A 24,286-nucleotide genomic window follows, 5' to 3' on the forward strand; every position below is an offset into this window, starting at 1 on the left:
GTTTATCCACTTCACCACAATTCGGGATGTCGTCATCTGAGGTACCAGGTTCTAGCAAAAAGAGACCCACCAAGCTACTTTAACCACAGAATACAAAATCAAAGGGGACCCATCGTGATCGACAGCAGGCATATCAGCAGTGTGAACGTGCGCATTCTTGTAGGTCCAACAATCGATAATGACCTCGTTTTCCACGTAACATACAGTTGATGATTTCTCCACTTGGATCTCACATCTACTCTGCCAAAAGGAATTTTCGACCTCATGTTGTTGTTGTTGTAGCGATAAGGACACTCCCCGAAGGCCTTGGGGAGTGTTATCGATGTTGATGGTCCTTTGCCGGATGGAGATCCGGTACGTTCCGGTACCAAGCCCGACCATCTCGGGAACGATTTTTTATGACCACATGCAACCTTATTGGCCATCCCGCCCTCCCATCCCCTAGATCCATGAGGAGTTCGGGGCGCCAGAGCATCGGCTGATAATGAAACAGGATTCGCCACGCATACGTGAGGTTGACAATTGGGTTTGGAGAAGCTATATATTGCGCTGGCAACCTGAAAGGGTTGCGCTACACAACCCCTTGAATCTGGTATTTTAGTCGCCTCTTACGAGAGGAATACCTACCGCGGGTATATTCTGACCCCCTAACCCGCTGGGTGTACTCATGTAGTGGTAGCACAATTCTCATTCATTGCGATTTGTAACTGATTTTGCCCTGTTTTTATATTTATCTCCTTTAAGCTTTTCATTCGCTTCAGTCATCGAAATGAATGAATGAGCGGCTTTCTTTGTGACCTGAACGCTAATTTTGCATTATTTATTACATACTAATTCTGACGGATTAAAGATCTCAACAGAAATGCGTTCAGAAGTTGGCATGTGTCATAGAACGAACTCTGTTTGAAGAACTTTTAGTAGTGAGCTCTGGTGGCAGTACCTCCAAGCAAGCACCCATATTATTATGGTTCCGAAAAGATGGTAAAATGAACATGAAAAGATTCGAATTTATTTTGAAACCCATCATGTACCTTTAATGGCGCTTGTTACCAAAACATATCGGATCTACATACACCTTTGTATAATGACCCCATTGATCTATAAGTCAGCCGCCCATGATGATAATTTCCAGTGAATGGCTATCAGAAGCTTCTCTACCTTGTTAAGAGGGTGGTGTGACCTAGAAAGTCTAATTTGGTTATATCAAATCGTTTCCGAGATGGTACTGCTAGAACCTTAATGGAACGAACCGAATCTATATCCGGCAAAGGACTATCAACACCCAACATTCCCCCAAAGCATCTGGTGAATGTCTTTGTCGTTAAAGCAACAACGTGCGCTATATAACGAAGACATTATGCTCGTTAGAACATACACATGACGATGTCCCGAACGGGCATCTGAAAAGTTCTAGCAGCTCGCTTGGTATCTTTACTGTCAGCGAAGGCTTGACCAGATGTGAAAACGATCTCTTCGGCTCCGGAGCCCCTTCCTACAGTTTGCTGGCATTTTTTGTCGTTTATTAGCATTCGACCCCTTTTCTAGAATATTACCAGCAAAATTGATGCGTTCAAAAGAAATTTATAAGCTGCAAACGTCTCAAAATTTAAAAAAACAATCCTCGTTTCATAACTTTTATGATTAAATTGCGCAAAAATCAATCTAAATACACTCCTTTCTGTATTTTATCATTATTGAAAAAGTAGGAATTTAAGTACCATTTCAAAAAGGGGCCTTCTTTTATGCCCACATTCTCTTGTACTTCCAGAATACAACCTGGAGCTCACTAGAGCTAAGAGCGTTCGATATGACAGCTGCCAAATCTTCCGCCACCTTCTATCATTACATTATGTGTATATACAATGTTTTGATATTTCCTTTTATTATTACTTATTCGAAATTCTTTACCCTCTCGAGTGGGACTCAAATTTTGTGAATTTTATAGTTAAAATAATAAACACTTTATATATTTAATTTAATTAATTTATTTTAATTTATTTATTTATTTACGATCTTGAAGATCTATATAATTTAATAAGGTACAAAGTATTTTTAATGTTTACATATTTGTTTCAATTCATTGAATTTCTTTGACTTCAACTATATAATAATCTATAAAATTATTTACTAAATAAATTTAACTACTTTACAGGTAGCGCTTTACAGTAGCTGTATAATAACTTTCTGAATTTTTTGGTATTATTACAGTTTTTAATATCAATTGGCAGATCATTATATTCTCTAATTCCTTCGTAGTATATACTTTTTTTATCGAATTCGGATCTCACTACCGGCAAGTAAAAGTTGTTATTGTGTCTTGTTTGATAGCCCTCTCTGTTTAGTCTGACACGTTCACTTAGGTAATTCGGCAAGTTTCCCAACTTTATGTTGTGTATAAACTTCAACGTGTAGTAAGTGATGTTCTGTTTTACACTAAGCCAGTTTAAGCTGTCTAGTAAATCCTTAATTGGGGTATCATACCGTTTTCTTAATATGAAACGCATAACTTTGTTTTGTTTAATTTGTAGCCTGGATTTTTGCGAATCAGCTAATGCGAATAGGATTGTAGGACAGTAAATAAAATGCGGCTCGATAATGGATCTATAGACCATTATTTTGTATTGCATACTAATATGCCTGCATGATCGAAACATGAACCCTATTTTTTTGGAAATTTTCCCTTCGATGTATTTTAGATGTTCATCAAATTTTAATTTGTCATCTATAATTATTCCCAGCTATTTTATTCGGGTTACTCTTTCTATAGGGGTATTTGCTATTTTTAGCGATACATCATCTTGAGTCACTCTAGACCTCATTATCATCCATTTTGTCTTTTCTATGTTCATTTTAAGCATATTTTGGCACAACCACTTATATATTGCCTGTAGGTCCCATTGTATTTTTGAGGCTGCCTCATCAATTGTGTTACCGCTTATAGTCAAAAGTGCATCATCAGCGAATAATCTTATTTTGCAGTATTTGATACAGTTTTTAATATCATTTATGTAAATTATAAAAAGAATTGCTGCAAGCACCGATCCCTGTGGCAATCCTATTTCAATGTCCACTTCGGGGGAAATCTTATTTATTACATTTTTCTGCTTTCTTCCACTAAGGTAACTTTTGAACCAGTTAAGCGCTATGTTTCTTATGCCAATTTTATACAGTTTTCTTATAAGAATATCTCTGTCTACTGTTTCGAAAGCTCTTTTTAGGTCGAGGAAAATTGAAATTGTAAATTGTTTCTTCGTTCTACTTTCTTTCCATTCTGCAATTACCAGGTTAAGTGCAGTTTCACACGAGTGTTTTGATCTAAACCCCGACTGCTCCTTTATAATAAGGAAAATAGTCTTCTCTAAAGTTTAAACAAAACCCAGGTGCTTTTTTAATTTAAAATTAAAGATTCTTGGTTGTTTGTGCATATAAAAAGGCAGCTAAGTTTGTGCAAAAGATATATGCAAGCGCTTTGTGCATACGGAAAGATAGCTGTGTTCACTATCCGGCAGACCTGAACAGGATCTACCGCCATCGTACTCCATCATACCATCACCCTCACCATATCACCACCACATCATGGCCATCACCGCCGCATCCGCAGCTGCCAAATCCAACAAAAAGGGAAAGGTAAAATTTTATCCTGCCAACCCCCTTAACATAACTATTTTCTCGAATCTACATTGCCTATTTCTGTTATTTCTTTTATATTAATATAAATATTCACATTATTATATTGTACACATATCCAAATATCGATGTACTTTAAAAGACTTGTGCAATGCGTTAAATAATAAAAATAATAAATTTAGTAATCTTTCGCTGTTATAATTTTGTGTTAAGTTCAGCCTATTCGCATATTCTATCTATCTATCTATCTATATATATAAAATCCAAATTATGTATATATGTAGGTATAGATCGAGTCCCAAACGGATCGAGCGATCACAACCAAATTTGCACAACCTACTAGTAACCTTCCAGAGATGGTCGTTGGCTAAAAAAAATTTCGATATATAAAAGGGGCGTGGCACCTGCCATACAAATGGAATTTTTGATAATGCATAACTCTGAAGGTATTCATGCTAGAAGATCGAAATTCAGTAAGGAGTTATATGAGGTCAACAAGGCCGTGGGCGCTGATGGATTGCCTGCGGAGCTATTCAAGTTCGGCGGCGAGGAGTTGGTAAGGCGCATGCAGCAGCTTCTTAGCAAAATATGGGCGGACGAAAGCATGCCTGACGGTTGGAATCTAAGTGTTCTTTGCCCAGTCCACAAGAAGGGGGATACTGCAAAATGCACCAACTATCGTGGAATCAGCCTTCTTAATATCGCATATAAGGTCCTTTCAAGTGTATTGTGCGAAAGATTGAAGCCCACCGTGAACCGGCTGATTGGACCTTATCAGTGCGGCTTCAGACCTGGTAAATCTACCATCGACCAGATTTTCACAATGCGCCAAATCTTGGAAAAAACCCGTGAAAAGAGAATCGACACACATCACCTCTTCGTCGACTTTAAAGCCGCCTTCGACAGCACGAAAAGGAGCTGCCTATTTGCCGCTATGTCTGAATTTGGTTTCCCCGCAAAACTTATACGGCTGTGCCAAATGACGTTGAGCAACACCATCAGCTCAGTCAGAATTGGGAAGGACCTCTCCGAGCCGTTCGAAACTAAACGAGGTTTCAGACAGGGTGACCCCCTATCGTGCGATTTCTTTAATTTGATGCTGGAGAAAATTATACTAGCTGCAGAACTTAACCGCACTGGAACAATATACTATAAAAGCGTGCAATTACTGGCATATGCTGATGACATTGATATCATCGGCCTAAACACCCGCGCTGTTAGTTCTGCTTACTCCAAGCTGGAAAAAGAAGCGGTAAAGATGGGTTTGATGGTGAATGAGGACAAAACGAAGTACCTACTGTCATCGAGCAAAGAGTCAGCGCATATGCGCCTTGGCAACCACGCTACTGTTGGCAGCCATAATTTCGAAATAGTAAAAGACTTCGTTTATTTGGGAACCAGCATCAACACTAGCAACAACATCAGCACTGAAATCCAGCGAAGAATCAATCTTGCCAATAAATGCTACTTTGGACTAGGTAGGCAATTGAAAAGTAAAGTCCTCTCTCGGCGAACGAAAATCATACTCTACAAGTCAGTTATCGTACCCGTCCTGCTATATGGGGCAGAAGCATGGACCATGACAACAGCAGATGAAGCGGCTTTGGGAGTGTTCGAGAGAAAAGTTCTTCGAAAGATTTATGGACCTCTACGCGTTGGCGATGACGAGTACCGAAGAAGATTTAATGATGAGCTGTACGAGCTATACGCAGACATCAACATAGTCCAGCGAATTAAAACGCAGCGGCTGCGCTGGCTAGGCCATGTTATGCGAATGAAAGATGATGCTCCGGCCAAGAAAGTGTTTCTATCGGAACCCGCCTATGGAAGCATAGGTAGAGGGCGGCCCCCACTCCGTTGGAAGGACCAGGTGGAGAACGATTTAAACTCCCTTGGTGTGACCAATTGGCGCCGGTTGGCGGAGCGAAGGAGCGACTGGCGCGCCTTGTTGGACGGCCATAACCGTTTAGACGGTTAAGCGCCAATTAAGTAAGTAAGTAAGTTATATGAGGTCAATCCTTAACACCACCAAGAAAATGTGGGGTGAGGGAGAAGGGGGCGTGGCACCTCCCATACAAATGGAATATATCATACTGCATACCTCTGGATGTAGTAATGGTAGGATAGTGAAAATTGGTAAATGGTTAAGTCCTAGCAGCTCCAGTAAAATGTGGAATTGGGGAAAGGTGGGCGTGTCACTTTCTTAAAATGGGATTTTTCAGAACTATGGTTGCCGTACAAACTTAGGTTATTATAACAGCTAAAGTTTGACTACAGAGTTGTTTGTTATTCCTTTTGGATGATTAGTAATCTTTCGCCGTTAAAATTCTTTGTTAACTTCAGCCTATTCGCATATTCTATATATATATATATAAAGTTAAAATTATGAATGTTTGTTTGTAGGTATAAATCGCGTTGCGCCCTAAATGGATCGGCCGATCACAACTAAGTTTGAATCACCCACTAGAAACCTTCCTAAGATAGTCATAGGCTGAACATAACTTCAATGTAAAAAAGGGGTGCACCTACCATACAAATGGAATGTTTCATACAGCATAACTCTGGAAGTATTCATGCAAGAACATTGAAATCCAGTAAAGAGTTAAATTGGGTCAATCCCGAACAGCACTAAGAAAATAAGGGGTGAGTAAGAAGGGGCGTGGCCCCCCAAAAAACTTAGGTTATTTCAACACATAAAGTTTGATTGCAGAGTTGGGTTTGGCTGTTATTCCTTTAGTATTCTTTTATGCTATCTTTAGGGTTGGTATTTTTAGATACGCCTGGAGGAAACGGAAAAACATTTCTTTTTAATTTGATATTAATTGATGTAAGAGCAAAGAGAGAAATAACTATGGCAGTTGCTTTCTCAGATACCGCGGATACCCTTTGTGTGGTGGACGTACAGCGCCTCATTTAAATGACCACTGTCTACAAACATGTGATACACAGTGGTATTACCGCATTACAATATATTTGTACTTATGTACACGCCAGAATAGGTCTAACTTGAAATACATCAAGTATTTCGCGTACTGTTACAACACGACCTCATCGACCATACACGGATATTGTCCTTACGAGCTTATATTTGCGAAAAACCCCCCGACCTACGAATTTCTAGACGAAAATAAAATAAGTCCATTGTACAATCACGAAGCTTATGACAAGGAAGTTAAATGTAGACTTCAAATAGCACAGCAAAGAGCTAGAAAGTTAGTAAAAGAAGCTAAAGAAAAACAAAAAGTTAATTATGATAAAAGTAGCGCCAGTAAGGAAATAAAATTAGGCAACCTAGTGTTAGTTAAAGAAGAAGCTTCTCATAAGCTAGATAATAGATACAAAGGAAGTTATAAAGTAAAAAGTATAGATAGAAATAATAATTATACGTTAATACCTAATAGTATAGGAAATAGAGATAGTACAAACAAAATAAAAGAAATAGTAATCCATAAAAGTCGGCTTAAACTGGTATAGAACATTCACTTGTACATAACACATGTCATCTGAAAAAAAAGAAGAAACCGAAACAATCGCATAATTTTAACTTTATATATATATATATATAGAATATGCGAATAGGCTGAAGTTAACAAAGAATTTTAACGGCGAAAGATTACTAATCATCCAAAAGGAATAACAAACAACTCTGTAGTCAAACTTTAGCTGTTATAATAACCTAAGTTTGTACGGCAACCATAGTTCTGAAAAATCCCATTTTAAGAAAGTGACACGCCCACTTTTCCCCTATTCCACATTTTACTGGAGCTGCTAGGACTTAACCATTTACCAATTTTCACTATCCTACCATTACTACATCCAGAGGTATGCAGTATGATATATTCCATTTGTATGGGAGGTGCCACGCCCCCTTCTCCCTCACCCCACATTTTCTTGGTGGTGTTAAGGATTGACCTCATATAACTTACTTACTTACTTAATTGGCGCTTAACCGTCTAAACGGTTATGGCCGTCCAACAAGGCGCGCCAGTCGCTCCTTCGCTCCGCCAACCGGCGCCAATTGGTCACACCAAGGGAGTTTAAATCGTTCTCCACCTGGTCCTTCCAACGGAGTGGGGCCGCCCTCTACCTCTGCTTCCATAGGCGGGTTCCGATAGAAACACTTTCTTGGCCGGAGCATCATCTTTCATTCGCATAACATGGCCTAGCCAGCGCAGCCGCTGCGTTTTAATTCGCTGGACTATGTTGATGTCTGCGTATCCAGCGCAGCCGCTGCGTTTTAATTCGCTGGACTATGTTGATGTCTGCGTATAGCTCGTACAGCTCATCATTAAATCTTCTTCGGTACTCGCCATCGCCAACGCGTAAAGGCCCATAAATCTTTCGAAACACTTTTCTCTCGAACTCTCCCAAAGCCGCTTCATCTGCTGTTGTCATGGTCCATGCTTCTGCCCCATATAGCAGGACGGGTACGATAAGTTACTTGTAGAGTATGATTTTCGTTCACCGAAAGAGGACTTTACTTTTCAATTGCCTACCTAGTTCAAAGTAGCATTTATTGGCAAGTTTGATTCTTCGCTGGATTTCAGTGCTGATGTTGTTGCTAGTGTTGATGCTGGTTCCCCAATAAACGAACTCTCTTACTATTTCGAAATTATGGCTGCCAACAGCAGCGTGGTGAAATATTCGTAATTGAAAGACGTTGCACGTTTGATTGTGCGACATTAAGTCTCGTCTTTATTGAATAAATTATTGTCTTTTATACTAATTTACTTAACCTATACATTCATAAATATCTTAATACTAATAACTAAAAATAAGTACATAGGAAATGGGTTATGCATACATGTACGTTTGTATACAGTCTTTGTATACATGTAGTTTTGTATGCATAACTCCATACATGTAGTTTTGTACAATTTGCAGCGTCAGCAGATCAGTTTGAATATTTTGGTATTTTCCCACAATTAGTTGAATGTTTGTATGTATATTACAATGGGTTGTGTGTTTATATGTATAATTTATTAACTGTGATATGTGTCTCATATTCGGCATTCCGTGCCGTCTGGGTTAGTTCAATAATTGTAATATGATTATTACTAAAATATATTTGAATTTGTTATGCGTAAAGCCGCAAGTATGTTACAGTAGGTGTGGCATATAATGATACAATACAGTGTGTGACGTATAATGCTACACCATCCACCTTAGAAAAAAAAGTGTTATATAATTGTTTTGTGAACAATTGTATAAGACTTTTTGTCATATTTTCAATTGTTTTGATATTTTATTGTAGTGAAAGAGGTTGTTTGCTTTGCTTTTGATCTGTTGACCTTGCTATTTTTATTGTTATAATTATTGTTTACGTATAAAATTTTTTTTTTTTTTTAATTTTACTTATTTTTTCAAAATTTTAAATGTAATAATTATTTTTCATATAAAGAATTTTATAATTCACTTAAAAATCGGCATGTTCCTACAAATCGAGTAAATTGGAATATTTATTTTTATATTGTTTCCAAGAGAAATTAATTCCTTAATAATAATTGCTATTATTATTAATTTCTAAATTATTTTTATAGTTCCTACCATTATTTATTCTACCCTTACTTATTAATTTATGCAAATCAGTTTCCTATAGAAATAATTTTTATTATTTATTTACCTAAGGTTAGAGAAGAAGAAACCTTGCTATTAATATTTTCTAATCTATTGGGGATTTTGAAATAAGACTATTTCTTACTACTATTCAATTCTATTTAGCGTAAAAATATTTCCTATTACTATTTTATCGGAGTTTTCTTAAGATTATGATTTCTATAAACGTTGTTTTTATGGCTGAAACACTTCATATTTATATACATATTTTTAACACCTTTTCATTGTTATATTATTTTATTAGGGTTACATTTATTTATTCGGAAAATTTTGTAGCTGTAGCTGGTGGAAGAGCGAGGTAATTTGTATTTGTTGTAGTAGTTTAGCTGGTCAATGGAAAGAAGGTACAGTGGATGCAAAATTATTCTATCTTTTAATTTATTTTTCTTATTTTTCCAGCAATTTATTTGATCTTATTTGTCATGCGATTTCTGCGGCGGCCACCAGGACAGAATCGTCATAACTTTTATGAAGAATTAATTTTTATTTTTATACCGGGATTTGTCACGTGCACAACCTCTTTGGTTAATGCATATATTCTATTTTAGAGAACTATCAATTATTGTTTTACATTTGCCTACTCGAGTAAATAATCAATTATTTTTCACCAATTTGTCCCTGAGGACAACTGTGTTTTTCATATAAATACCAAGTCCTGTATTGGCGGCATTTGTACAACGTGTGTACAGCCTGATAAGTAATTGTCCTAAGTCAATTTTATCATCTACAATCAGGTTTCTTGTATTTCCTACGCTACCATTTTTCTATCCTAAGATGAAAACTAGCGTGACATGTCTTATTGCAAATTTATATAGCGCTTTAACATATATATTTAATATAGGTTCTCTTTGTGACTTTTCTTCATTTTAGTTGTTAATATTGGCTGGGTAGAAAAATTATTTGTATATATTTTTATTTTTTTTTTCATTAGGTTTTGCTTACTTCCACTGTCCTAGATTTTCCTATTGCTTCATGACTATTTTTGTCAGGAGCCATCAAAGGAATTATGCTAATTTTTTTTTGATTTGCTGTTCGCTTTAGGCAGGGTTGCCTTTACTGTCGATTGTGACATTTTGGGTTTGAATTTATCGCTCTTCCTCAGTTTTGGTTTGGTACTGGTAATGGGTTAGATACGAGTTGTGGCGGGTTTTACCTGCCTAAATTTGTGCTTCATATAGTTTTTGAGCATCATGGCTATTGTGATGATTAATAGCATGAATACGCAACCTATAATTGCTAACCAAACATCCGGGATGTTCGGAGTACTTTCTGTATCTACCCTAGTTGATGGCTCATACTTGATTATTTTGTTATCTCTTGTTTCAGAGCTTTCTTTTCCTATTTCGTAGCCAGCTATGGCTACTATAATGCCTTGGGCTATTTTTGTCCACCAAGATATCTTGAAGGTTTTAATAGGAAGTTAGATATTTTTGTTTTATAAATTTTTTTTTTTCAGGTGCTACCTAACATTTGGAATTGTTGGGGAACACTTTCCTCATCATTCGCATTATTTCTTCCACCCTGGTAGTGGGGTTTATAATGTCCTCAATTGTGGGTTCCCGTTCCATACCTATTGTCTTCCAAAATTTCTTTAAACTCTCTAGTTCTTTGGGTAGGTCCCTAGTGTGTCGGGTATTTTCATCCCACCAATAGAGAGGAAGGTCTGAGGAGTTTCTTTGCATTTTAATAGTAATGGACAAAGTAATTTAAATTTTTAAATTTTATTAAAATGTTTTATGGGATTTCTCTAGAGGTTATAGAAGTGTCCTAAATATTCCAATTTATTTTTCTTTTACTTTTAAAGTAAATTTTTATATTATATTTTTTTTTTCAAAAGAAATTGTTTCTACACACTTTTTTTTTCAAAATTAAATAGTGCAGTTTTTCTATATATTTTAAAGGAAATTTGTTCAATGTTTAAAAAAAGAATTTTCAATTAATTTTATTTCCTACTTAAAGAGAGAAAAAAAATCCTAAGCAAAAACTTTCGGTTTTGCTAATGGTTTAGCGTCCATGAGGCCGCTCAATTGATTCTAAAAATGTATACTTAAATATTTATAACTCCTTGTCGGTCTGGATGTAGTTTGCCGTTAATTTGCTGTTGCTGAAGATTTCCAACATTTATTCCACCTCTTTTGCTTATATTTGATCCGTCATTTTTATTCCAGCTTGCTTACGTTTTTATTTGATCCGTTCTCCTTATTGCCTTTTTATTCCACTTCGCTTATGCGTTTACTTGATCAGTCATCCTTCGATTCTGATTTGCTCCAATTTTCATAACTGATGATTTTGGTTTTAATTTGTTCAGCTCATGATGATGTTAGCAAAAAATTTTTTGAATCCTCTTTGTAGCGTAAAATATCTTCTTTCTTTGTATCTTGTTACGTTCAGGACTACTTTAGTTTGGCAGGATCTTTAGTCCTTTCTTTTCAAATTCTTGGCAGTTAGTGAGCTGTTTGCGAGATGGCAGGATCTCTGTCCAGGCAAGATCTAGCGAATTTTGCTTATAAGCAAATTTTCAGCTAAGTTAAGATCAAGCTGGAAGGATCTTCTCCAGTCAGAACGTTTTAGCAGTTGTGCTGATTTTTGCTCTGAGCTGGCAGGATCGCCATGAAATATTCGTAATTGAAAGACGTTGCACGTTTGATTGTGCGACATTAAGTCTCTTCTTTATTGAATAAGTTATTGTCTTTTATACTAATTTACTTAACCTATACATTCATAAATATCTTAATACTAATAACTAAAAATAAGTACATAGGAAATAGATTATGCATACATGTACGTTTGTATACAGTCTTTGTATACATGTAGTTTTGTATGCATAACTCCATACATGTAGTTTTGTACAATTTGCAGCGTCAGCAGATCAGTTTGAATATTTTGGTATTTTCCCACAATTAGTTGAATGTTTGTATGTATATTACAATGGGTTGTGTGTTTATATGTATAATTTATTAACTGTGATATGTGTCTCATATTCGGCATTCCGTGCCGTCTGGGTTAGTTCAATAATTGTAATATGATTATTACTAAAATATATTTGAATTTTTTATGCGTAAAGCCGCAAGTATGTTACAGTAGGTGTGGCATATAATGATACAATACAGTGTGTGACGTATAATGCTAAGGCGCGTATGCGCTGACTCTTTGCTCGATGACAGCAGGTACTTCTTTTTGTCTTCATTCACCATCAAACCCATCTTTACCGCTTCTTTTTGCAGTTTGGAGTAAGCAGAACTAACAGCGCGGGTGTTTAGGCCGATGATATCAATATCATCAGCATATGCCAGTTATTGCACGCTTTTATAGTATATTTTTCCAGTGCGGTTAAGTTCTGCAGCTAGTATAATTTTCTCCACCATCAAATTAGAGAAATCGCACGATAGGGGGTCAACCTGTCTGAAACCTCGTTTAGTTTCGAACGGCTGGGAGAGGTCCTTCCCAATTCTGGCTGACCTGATGGTGTTGCTCAACGCCATTTTGCACAGCCATATAAGTTTTGCGGGGAAACCAAATTCAGACATAGCGGCATATAGGCAGCTCCTTTTCGTGCTGTCGAAGGCGGCTTTAAAGTCGACGCGAAGAGGTGATGTGTGTCGATTCTCTTTTCACGGGTTTTCACGGCTATGTAGCAAATGAAATCATATCAAATAAGATAAAATGAAATTATATGGAGTGAAATTAAGGGAAGTGAAATGGAACAACGTGAAACGATACGGAAATGACATGAAACGAAAGAAAATTAACTGCGGCAAAATGAAACGAATGGAACAAAATGAAACGGAATGTAATGAAATAAAAGTAAATGAACCAAAAATTTTACGAAATGAGATGCAACAAAATTAAATTGCATAAAGTAATATAAGGAGTAATGAAATGAAACGAAACAAGATTCAATGAAATTAAAAGTATAGAAGTTAAATGAAATGAAAGGGAATAAAATGAAACGAAATAGAAATTTTATAAGAAAATATTATAAAATGAAATGGAATGGTATGAAATTATAATGAATTGAAAAAAAAAAGACAAAATGAAACGAAATTAAATGAAATAAAATGGAATGAATAAATTTGAAATGGAAAGCTTTGAAGTGATATGAAATACAATGAAATGAAAAATAAAAAAAAAATGAAATAAAATAAAATGGAATGAAATGAAACAATAGGAAACAAAAAGAAATCAAGTGTAATGAAATTAAATGAAATGGTATGAAATGTAATAAAATGGATATGAAGCAAAATGAAATAAAACAAAACAAAACAAAATAAAAACAAAAATAAAATAAAATAGAATAAAATAAAATAAGATAAAACGAAATGGAAACTAAAGACAATTAAATAAAATGGAAACAAACGAAATGAAACAAAACGAAATATATTGAAACGAACTAAAACTTAATGAAATATAATAAAATAAGATGAGCTGAAATGGAATGAAGTTGAGTGAAATAAATTAAAATCAAACGAAATGTATTGAAATGCATTTAAACGAAATGAAATCATATGAAACTAAATAGAGCGGAACGAATCTAAATTGAGTGAAATTAAATGAAATGAAACGAAGTTAAATAAAATGAAATGGAATACAGTTAAATGAAATGTTATGAAACGAAATTGAATAAAATTTAAACGAATGAAATGAAACGAAATAAATGACACGAAATGGAATAAAATAAAACGAAATAAAATGGAAAAAAATGAAAAAAAAAATGAAAGAAAACGAAAAGAAATCTAATGAAATAATAGGTATAAAATTAAATGGCATGTATTATTTGAAGTTTATTGGTCCACCATATTCCGGAATCCTTTCGTACAACGATGGGCATATGTCCTATTACGAACAAAGGAGGAATTTGAATATACATATGTACATATATATGTATAGATATCGTTGTCTTTATTTTGATACTTACTTACTTAATTGGCGCTTAACCGTCTAAACAGTTATGGCCGTCCAACAAGGCGCGCCAGTCGCTCCTTCGCTCCGCCAACCGGCGCCAATTGGTCACACCAAGGGAGTTTAAATCGTTTTCCACCTGGTCCTTCCAACAGAGTGGGGCCGCCCTCTACATCTGCCTCCATAGGCGGGTTCCGATAGAAACACTTTCTTGGCCGGAGCATCATCTTTCATTCGCATAACATGGCCTAGCCAGCGCAGCGGCTGCGTTTTAATTCGCTGGACTATGTTGATGTCTGCGTATGGCTCGTACAGCTCATCATTAAATCTTCTTCGGTACTCGCCAACGCCAACGCGTAGAGGTCCATAAATCTTTCGAAGAACTTTTCTCTCGAACACTCCCAAAGCTGCTTCATCTGCTGTTGTCATGGTCCATGCTTTTGCCCCATATAGCAGGACGGGTACGATAAGTGACTTGTAGAGTAAGATTTTCGTTCGCCGAGAGAGGACTTTACTTTTCAATTGCCTACCTACTCCAAAGTAGCATTTATTGGCAAGATTGATTCTTCGCTGGATTCAGTGCTGACGTTGTTGCTAGTGTTGATGCTGGTTCCCAAATAAACGAGGTCTTTTACTATTTCGAAATTATGCCTGCCAACAGGAGCGTGGTTGCCAAGGCGCATATGCGCTGACTCTTTGCTCGATGACAGCAGGTACTTCGTTTTGTCCTCATTCACCATCAAACCCATCTTTACCGCTTCTTTTTCCAGTTTGGGGTAAGCAGAGCTAACAGCGCGGGCGTTCAGGCCGATGATATCAATGTCATCAGCATATGCCAGTAATTGCACGCTTTTATAGTATATTGTTCCAGTGCGGTTAAGTTCTGCAGCTAGTATAATTTTCTCCAGCATCAAATTAAAGAAATCGCACGATAGGGGGTCACCCTGTCTGAAACCTCGTTTAGTTTCGAACGGCTCGGAGAGGTCCTTCCCAATTCTGACTGAGCTGATGGTGTTGCTCAACTTCATTTTGCACAGCCGTATAAGTTTTGCGGGGAAACCAAATTCAGACATAGCGGCATATAGGCAGCTTCTTTTCGTGCTGTCGAAGGCGGCTTTAAAGTCGACGAAGAGGTGATGTGTGTCGATTCTTTTTTCACGGGTTTTTTCCAAGATTTGGCGCATTGTGAAAATCTGGTCGATGGTAGATTTACCAGGTCTGAAGCCGCACTGATAAGGCCCAATCAGCCGGTTCACGGTGGGCTTCAATCTTTCGCACAATACACTTGAAAGGACCTTATATGCGATATTGAGAAGGCTGATTGCACGATAGTTGGTGCATTTTGCAGTATCCCCCTTCTTGTGGACTGGGTAAAGAACACTTAGATTCCAATCGTCGGGCATGCACTCTTCCGCCCATATTTTGCTAAGAAGCTGCTACATGCGCCTTACCAACTCCTCGCCGCCGTACTTGAATAGCTCCGCAGGCAATCCATCAGCGCCCACGGCCTTGTTGTTTTTCAATCTGGTTATTGCTATTTTAACTTCGTCATAATCGGGCGGGGGGACATATATTCCATCATCATCGATCGCGGGATCGGGTTCTTCATGTCTTCGCGCTGAATTGCTGCCTCCATTTAGGAGAACAGAGAAGTGTTCCCTCCATAATCTAAGCACTCTCTGGACGTCAGTTACAAGGTCGCCGTTTTCGTTCCTACAGAAGTTTGCCCCGGTCTTAAAACCTTCCGTCTGTCGCCGTATTTTTTGGTAAAATTTTCGGGCGTTATTCCTGGTGGCTAGCAGCTCAAGCTCCTCGCACTCACGCCTTTCTGCTTCTGCTTTTTTCATTCTGAAAAGGCGCCTCGCTTCCTTTTTCAACTCACGATAGCGTTCACACACTCCTCTTGTCGCGCTCGCTTTTGTAGTAGCCCTGTAGGCAGCGTCTTTTCTTTCAGGTGCAACGCGGCATTCTTCATCGTACCAGTTGTTTTTTCGTGGTCGCCGGTAACCAATTTTTTCCTCGGCGGCAGTACGAAGTGCTTTGGAAATATGCTCCCACTGCTTCTGTATTCCTTCAGGATGAGTTGTGCTCTCAGAGAGCAGGTGTGAGAGTCGAGTTGCGAAATCATTGGCAGTCTGTTGTGATTGAAACTTTTCGACGTCTAGCTTCCATTGTGTTTTTTTCCGTGGTTTTAGCCGCGTTGAGGCGGGTGCGTATTTTGGCTGCAACGAGATAATTGTCCGAGTCGATGTTAGGTCCTCGGATCGTGCGCACATCTAAAACACTGGAGGCATGCCGTCCGTCTATCACAACGTGATCGATCTGATTGCGATTATTTCGATCAGGAGACAGCCATGTAGCTTGATGTATCTTTTTATGCATGAACCTCGTGCTGGATATGACCATGTTTCGAGCACCGGCAAAGTCAATCAGCCTCAGTCCGTTAGGAGAAGGTTCATTGTGTAGGCTGAACTTTCCGACTGTAGAGCCAAAACACCTTCTTTGCCCACCCTGATGTTGAAGTCACCAAGCACGACTTTTATATCGTGACGGGGGCAGCGCTCGTATGTGCGTTCTAATTGTTCATAAAAAGTGTCTTTCACCACACACAACCTTAAGTTACTTTATAGTGTTTGATCTTAAACTAAATTAAAGTAAGTTGAGCTTAACTTAATTACAGCTTTGAGGGGCTTACGTTTAGTATCGTCGCTTACAAACACGTGGCTACAAGCACGACTTTTATATCGTGACGGGGGCAGCGCTCGTATGTGCGTTCTAATTGTTCATAAAAAGTGTCTTTCACCTCATCGTCTTTCTCCTCTGTCGGCGCATAGGCGCAGATGAATGATATTGATACAACTTTATTAAATGTATGAATGAGTATAAGATCAGAGAAAATTGAAAATCTCCAAATATATTTCTTAGAACGCTGTCGTTACTTCAAATTCTCATCACTCAATCCAAATGTCAAAATGTCAAATTTTGTCATTTTGTCAAATGATATTGCATAGACAGGCATGTTATTTCTTCGTAGTTGCAAGTGTGGTGAAGTAACTACGTAGGTATTTAACAATACACCACTCCCCTTCCTAACTCGCCGTAAGGCTGTTGCCTCATGCTGAATAGATAACGCTTCTTTCCTCGGGAAATAAGCGGGCTTAAGCCTATCAATCGATACCGTCACTGTCTTCGTTCCGATGAGAATGGTGTAAGTTTTCGGGTATCTGTTTAAAACATAATAAGGTCTATCACAAGGTGCTTTATTTATTTATTTATTTCAAACACACAACCTTAAGTTACTTTATAGTGTTTGATCTTAAACTAAATTAAAGTAAGTTGAGCTTAACTTAATTACAGCTTTGAGGGGCTTACGTTTAGTATCGTCACTTACAAACACGTGGCTACAAAAACGAAGATCGTTTGGTACGTATACTGCCGCCTTCCCATGTTGTGAAGTCTGTCTTGGCCGCAATTCCTCAAAGTGCTGTTTGAGGTTTTGTAAACAAGTGTGATCGTCTGCATGCATTTCCGTCGAAATGTCAAAAACATCGCTGGGAAGTCGAATGGGTTGCCCGTACAACATCTCTGCTATTGACACACCGATTTCTTCTTTTACAGCCGTTCTTAACCCGAGGAGTACAACTGGTAAAATAGCGTTTGACGTAGAGTTTCGGGGACGTATGGTTGTGGTTGAGTCGTCGCAGACTATCTCGATGTTTGTGCCTGGGTGCTTATATTTCACCAGGTGTAAAGAAAATATTACCGTCTGTCATTAATTTCTGCAATTCTTCGCTGTTCTGCTGCTCGTCGTGTAGTAACTGCAAATCCAATTGTGGAGGTGCTGAAAGCGTCTCAATTCTCGATAACATATCTGCCACCAGGTTATCGGCCCCACTTATATGCTTGATATCGGTCGAAAATTGGCTTATAAAGCTCAGCTGCCGCGTTTGTCGCGGTGAAAGTCTCTCCCACTTTTGTTCGAAGGCATGTAAAAGAGGTTTGTGATCCGGAAAATTATGAATTAGGTCCCTTCCAAGAAGTATCGAAAATGGTGAATCGCCCTGTGTATGGCCAGTAGTCCGCGGTCATACGTGCTGTATCTTTTCTCTGTTGCGGTGAACTTCTGGGAGAAAAAACCCAGTGGACTCCATGCGCCCTTGGTTAATTGTTAGAGAGCGGCACCCATTGCGATATCTGAAGTGTCGGTAATTAGAGCTATCTATGGTGGCGCCTTTCACTGGAAATTATATGAGTGCCTTTTTGCTAGCTGCCATTTAAGCTCCTCGAATGTACTTTCGGCCTCTAGCGTCCAAATAAGTTTTGTTTTGTCGCGCTTCTTGCAGCGCCCCATCATCTTCTATTGCTTGTGTCTTTGGTACATCTGCGGGATGCACAGGAAGTTGATGATTTGATTTTTCACAATCGATAACTGAAAAAATAGTTCGTCCATGTAAATCTCTTACAAAATCCTGTATATGTCGAATAGGATACTTATCTGGGATTGTTTTTGCGTTCAGCTGCCTGTAATCCCCACATGGACGCCAGGATCCATTGGATTTCTGCACCATGTGTAGCGGGCTGACCCATTGGCTTTTCGAGCGTTGACATATGCGCTTGACCATTAGACAGTCGAATTCTTTTTTTGCTATTTTCAATTTCCTGGGTGATAATCTCCGCGCTTTCTGTACTACTGGCGCGCCTTTCGTTTCTATGTGGTGTTGTACGTGTGTTAACGCGCTTCCGGTTCTCTTCGGCTCTTTTGTACGGTTATCGTAAGGTGATACCATTTCTTGAAAGATGTTGGCCGTTTTCAACGCGATTATTCCGCGGGGCGGTTTTGTTATTTCGCAGATTGCTCGGACGATGATCGATCGATTGATGATAGCCCTGTTCTTCATGTCTACTAAAATGTTGAATTCTTGTAAAAAATCAGCGCCTATAATAGGGTTTACGTCGGATACTATAAATGCTAATAGTGACAGCCGCGATAATAAATGAAAACGGACTAATGTCTCGGCTGGCATACTGACCCCCGACTCCGTTCAAAGCATCCCGAACCCAATCGTTCCCGTACCTAGCACCGTAGAATTAATAAACTTAGCATCCCCAAGTCCACTTACAGTAGAGCCTTCAACATCAAAGGCACCTCCAACAAAACCAGCAGCTAAAAAAATATTGAGCCTATAAACCGTTCTCAGGCGACTGAGCCTGGAACTAGGAAGTTGGTTGTAATCCCTCCTAAAAAATCAATTTTTGTGTCAAGATTCGTGAGGGAGACTACTGAAGTCCTATATCTGCTCAAAAACGAAAAGCGACCTAGTAACAATTCGGAAATTTAATTTTAGCTATGAAAGAAATGTATCTTCCTTTAGATTAGATGTACCTATTGAACATTTTGATACTATCTTGAGTAACGATTTTTGGCCCCCTGGGGCATTTGTGCGGGAATTTGAATATAGGCGGAATAAGAGTGTTCCACATTTAGCAAAGATCCCTCTTAATAGCACTGAGTCAAAAAACTGAATGTAAAACCTTCTTTAGATATATTTTATCAAAACGTTAGAAGCTTAAACACCAAATTAACTGAACTGTTTATAAAATCATTTAACTTATGTTATGATATAATTTCTTTTACTTAAACTTGGCTGAAACCTCCTGTCTTTAATTCAGAGATCCTCTGCAATGACTACCAAATATATAGAAATGACCGCCTGAACAGAATCGGAGGTGGAGCTCTGCTTGCTGTACATTCTTTAGTACCATATGAAGAGATAAGCATAGCCGCCATCGATACAATTGAGTTCTTATGCATACGCAACCAGCTAGCTAATAGCCACATTTACTTAGCCATCTGTTATAACCCGCCATCTTCTGGACTGAGCGTTTATATGCATCACATTTCCTTGCTAAAAACTGTAAATTCGATGCTAAAGCCATCCGATTCCATTATTGTCCTGGGTGACTTCAATATGCCACACATTTCATGGTGCATCTCTGACTGTAATATTGTACCAGTTTCGTCAAAGTCTTCCAACATTGAATTTCTAGACGGAATGGCCAACCTTTGCCTTCAACAAATCAACATCTAATAGAATAAATTCGGAAAAGTATTAGATTTAGCCCTTGTGATGATTATTCCATTAGTCGATGCGAGCCCATTATTGAACCTGAGTATGTTTACCACCCTTCCTTCAAAATAGTTTACGAAGCGTTAAGTAATGCTTGTAACCGCGATAATAAACAATTCAACTCCAGTTATCGCTTTGACTTTGCGAAGGCCAATTTCAAAAAATTAAATCGTGATCTATCTCGAATAGTGCGGCCAATATTTAATGCTGACGTGGAAAAAAGCGTTTCTCACTTTTACAACACCATTTACTGTCTTTTGGAAAAATACGTACCTAAGCGGATTTGTGTACATTCCGATACAAGCCAAGTATGGTTCACTAAAGAGCTGAAACTAATAAGTATTTTCAATTGAACAAAAAGTGTTTGTAAAATGAAAGAAAATATGATTTGCAATCCGAAAGCATTTTATGGATTCGTAAACTCTAAACGCAGGGTTAAAGGGTTTCCATCATCCACGAAATTCAAGGCTACTATTTCCAGCGATGATCAAGAGATTGCTGGCTTCTTTGTGGAATTTTTCAAATCAAATTATTGTCGCCTAATGAATACACATACCATCTTGATACATGTAATTCAATCAGATCGCCATTTATATCTTCAGGAGATGTATTATCTTATTTAAAAACTTTAAAAGTATCATATACATACGGCCCTGACAGGATCCCGACATACTTTCTTAAAAAATGTGCTGCATACATCTATCAGCCGCTAACAGATTTATTTATTATTATTATTATTATATAGAAAAGAGGTGATAAATCACCAAATTACAATAGAAGGAGCACAAGTAACACAGACCTTCAGCTCCAGATTTATTTATCTTTAATATATGTTGTTTTCCCAACAATGTGGAAGGAATCTTTTCTTATCCCGCTCCCTAAAAATGGAAGCAGGTCTGCAATAGAAAACTACCGGGGCATAGCAAAGTTATCCGCAAACCCAAAGTTATTTGAAGCTATTGTTCCCACCATATAACGTTCTCTATTTCCCCAATAATTGCAAGCTCGCAACATGGATTCTGTAAGGGCAAATCAACTATCACCAATTTACTGGAATTTACCACTCACGTTGCTAATGGATATAGAAAAAGTCTTCACACCGATGTAATTTACACCGATTTCAGTAAAGCCTTCGACAAAGTATCACACCCATTACTTATTTATAAGCTCGGTCGACTCGGTTTTCAACCCCGTCTTATATGTTGGATTTCCTCGTATCTTGGTAATCGTACGCAAAAAGTAATCTTTAAAAATACACTTTCTGGGGTCATCAATGTTTCTTCTGGTGTTCCTCAGGTCAGCCATCTTGGTCCGATTCCGTTCTTGTTGTTCATAAACGATTTATACAATACAATAAAATACTCAAAAATCCTGATATACGCTGACGATGTAAAACTTTTCAAATCATACGCGTCTGTTGAGGAACATTCCTTGCTTCAAACGGATTTAAATCACTTGGTTGCCTGGTGCAATGTAAATTATATATGCCGCTCAATATTAAAAATTCTAAAGTTATGTGTTTTTCTCGGAGAATTTCGCAGCCAGATTCATATACAATTAACAACTATAGTCTAGAAATTGTAAATAGTTTTGTGGACTTGGGAGGCATGATGGATTCCAAACTTAGTTTCAACCTTCATATTAATGCTACAGTGAATAACGGTAAAGGTGTTTTTGCATTTGTTGAACGGTGGTCAAGGGAATTTAACGACCCTTACGTAACTAAAGCACTTTACAACATTAGTTAGGGCAAAATTAGAATATGGCTCAGTAATCTATAATCCGCGTTATCAAGTCCATGCAGACAGTCTCGAATCAATACAAAAGCAATTTTTATTATTCGTCTTAAGAAATTTTCAATGGGACTCTTTATATAATCTTCCACCTTATACTAATCGATTGAAGCTTATCAATCTTCCAACTCTTGCTAGTCGAAGGGAAATGCTTGGTATAACATTTATACCAAAACTTTTAAATGGATTAATTTCAAGCCCATTCGTTCTGAATGAAGTGAGCTTTTGTGTTCCCTTTTGGACTTCGAGACACTTCAAACCTCTCCTGCTGAAACAATGTAGAACGAATCTCGAACCAAATGAACCTTTTCGGTGTTTATGCCAAGATTATAACTCTCACTCAAACACATTTGATAGCTCGGACTCCCTTTTTTCTATAAAAAGACTGTTCTCACCACTCCTAATAATTAATGTATCAAATGATTGCTTCTGTTCTCCTTAAGCATTACGCTTGGCTGATGATATCTCTTCTGTAGCTGAGTAGTCTCAGATCTCGACGCTTGACAAACCGCTGCCCATCAAAGACTCGGCAAAAAAAAGTTATGATATAGATATACAGTGGAGTCTAGATATAGTGAACTAATTTCTACAAGGCCTGTTCACAGTACCCAGGTTGTTCACTATATTAAGTTTGACATTTTTTTTTAACTTGGTTTATTAACTTTAAAGTCATGTTTGCTTATGTAAACAAAACAGATTATTTGTATAAAATAATATTTTGAAAAATACATACCTATTATTGAAAGAATTTACGAATAAATGTTTGCTTTTTGTGTTAGGAAATTGACTTTTGAACCGCTTTTTCGCGTAGACTTTTCAGTACTAGCATGCCAGCATAGTCAGTGGTGTTAGCTTCAGCCCATGCGATAGATATATCGAAGCTTTTAATGGCTTCAGTAGCTTTTATTGAATTTCCGATCTGTCCTTCGCCTTGGCTGTCATCACCAGATTCTTCAGTATCCATAAGAGTCTTCCGCTTAGATGCTCCGACTGCCTGGTGGGATATAATACTACGAGCATTTTTTTTTATTCCCGAAACTGTTGATTTGGCTACACCATAAATCGTTGCTAAGAATGAAACACTAGCACCTTTCTCGATTTTTTGAGCAATTTCAAGTTTTTGCTTTAATGGAAGGAATTTCCCCACAGGCATGATAACACTTAATTTATTAGCACATAAACACTTTTAAAAAGACATAAAACAGTGCACATTCACTCAGAAGCATTTTGCACCCAACAAGAGACAAATAAAGACTGGCACCAAATACCTACATAGCAGCAGCTTTTCCAGTAAAAAACATAAAATGAGCAATTTTGGGGAATACCCGTCTTTATTTCTGTTAAAGTTTTTTTTTTTTTTTTAACAGTGTATGCTTGCTGTTGCATTCGAGTTTTCGATAGTTCACCCTTTAGAGTACTCAATGTAAATTTTTAGGCGTTCACTATATCGAGGTGTTCATTATACCGGGGGTTCACTATAGCCAGACTCCACTGTATACGTATCGTATATATATGTATATGATCGCGTGAACATTAAAAAAATGACATTGCATAGACAGGCATGTTATTTCTTCGCAGTTGCAAGTGTCGTGAAATAACTACATAAGTAGATATTTAACTCTACATATGCATGCATATCCGAAAATTATTTAAAAGCATTTTCACAAGTAAATATGTACATATGTATGCGCACTGTTGGTTGCACTTCCCTTTGTAGCATATTGCACTTTTCTATTTAAAGAGCAAAAAATACATGTATATGCACAGCGTTATGTAAACATTGCACTGTCAAATGCACTACATTTCACAGGTACCTACATTACATATTCTTAAAATACCCCGGAATGCTGCTGCACCTGCACGCAGAACCCAAGTTGTGCATTGCATTTCCAATAACACGCATTTTCATTGTAAAACCTGAAGAAATAGAAATTTTATTAAAATATACTTATATATGTAAAAACCATTAAACAATATTTGGAAATGTATTTACCTTTTTTTCGGACGAATAATGGAATTTTTATAGAAAAATACGTTTTCTTAAATTTGCGTAAAATTTTTTTATTTATTAATGACAGCTGTCTTATTTACTTTAGGATTATTTTTGGCAGTTGGCGTTCACATACTTTTAGGCGCACGTGAAATGAGGAAAATATCCCATAAATGTGTGCTGGTAGCGAATGTTAGCGAATGCTAGGCTCGTATCGTGTTATACGATCCGTG

At 37.5% G+C, this 24,286-nt stretch overlaps 1 protein-coding gene across 5 annotated transcripts in view; it reads left to right on the top strand.

Annotated features, from left to right (window-relative positions):
• LOC137233476 (uncharacterized) overlaps positions 1 to 24,286 on the top strand; it is an 807,788-nt gene that overhangs the window by 535,286 nt on the left and 248,216 nt on the right. The window lies entirely within an intron of this gene.

This window comes from Eurosta solidaginis, chromosome 5 (genome assembly GCF_040869045.1).
Source record: "Eurosta solidaginis isolate ZX-2024a chromosome 5, ASM4086904v1, whole genome shotgun sequence".
NCBI classification, from domain to species: domain Eukaryota; kingdom Metazoa; phylum Arthropoda; class Insecta; order Diptera; family Tephritidae; genus Eurosta; species Eurosta solidaginis.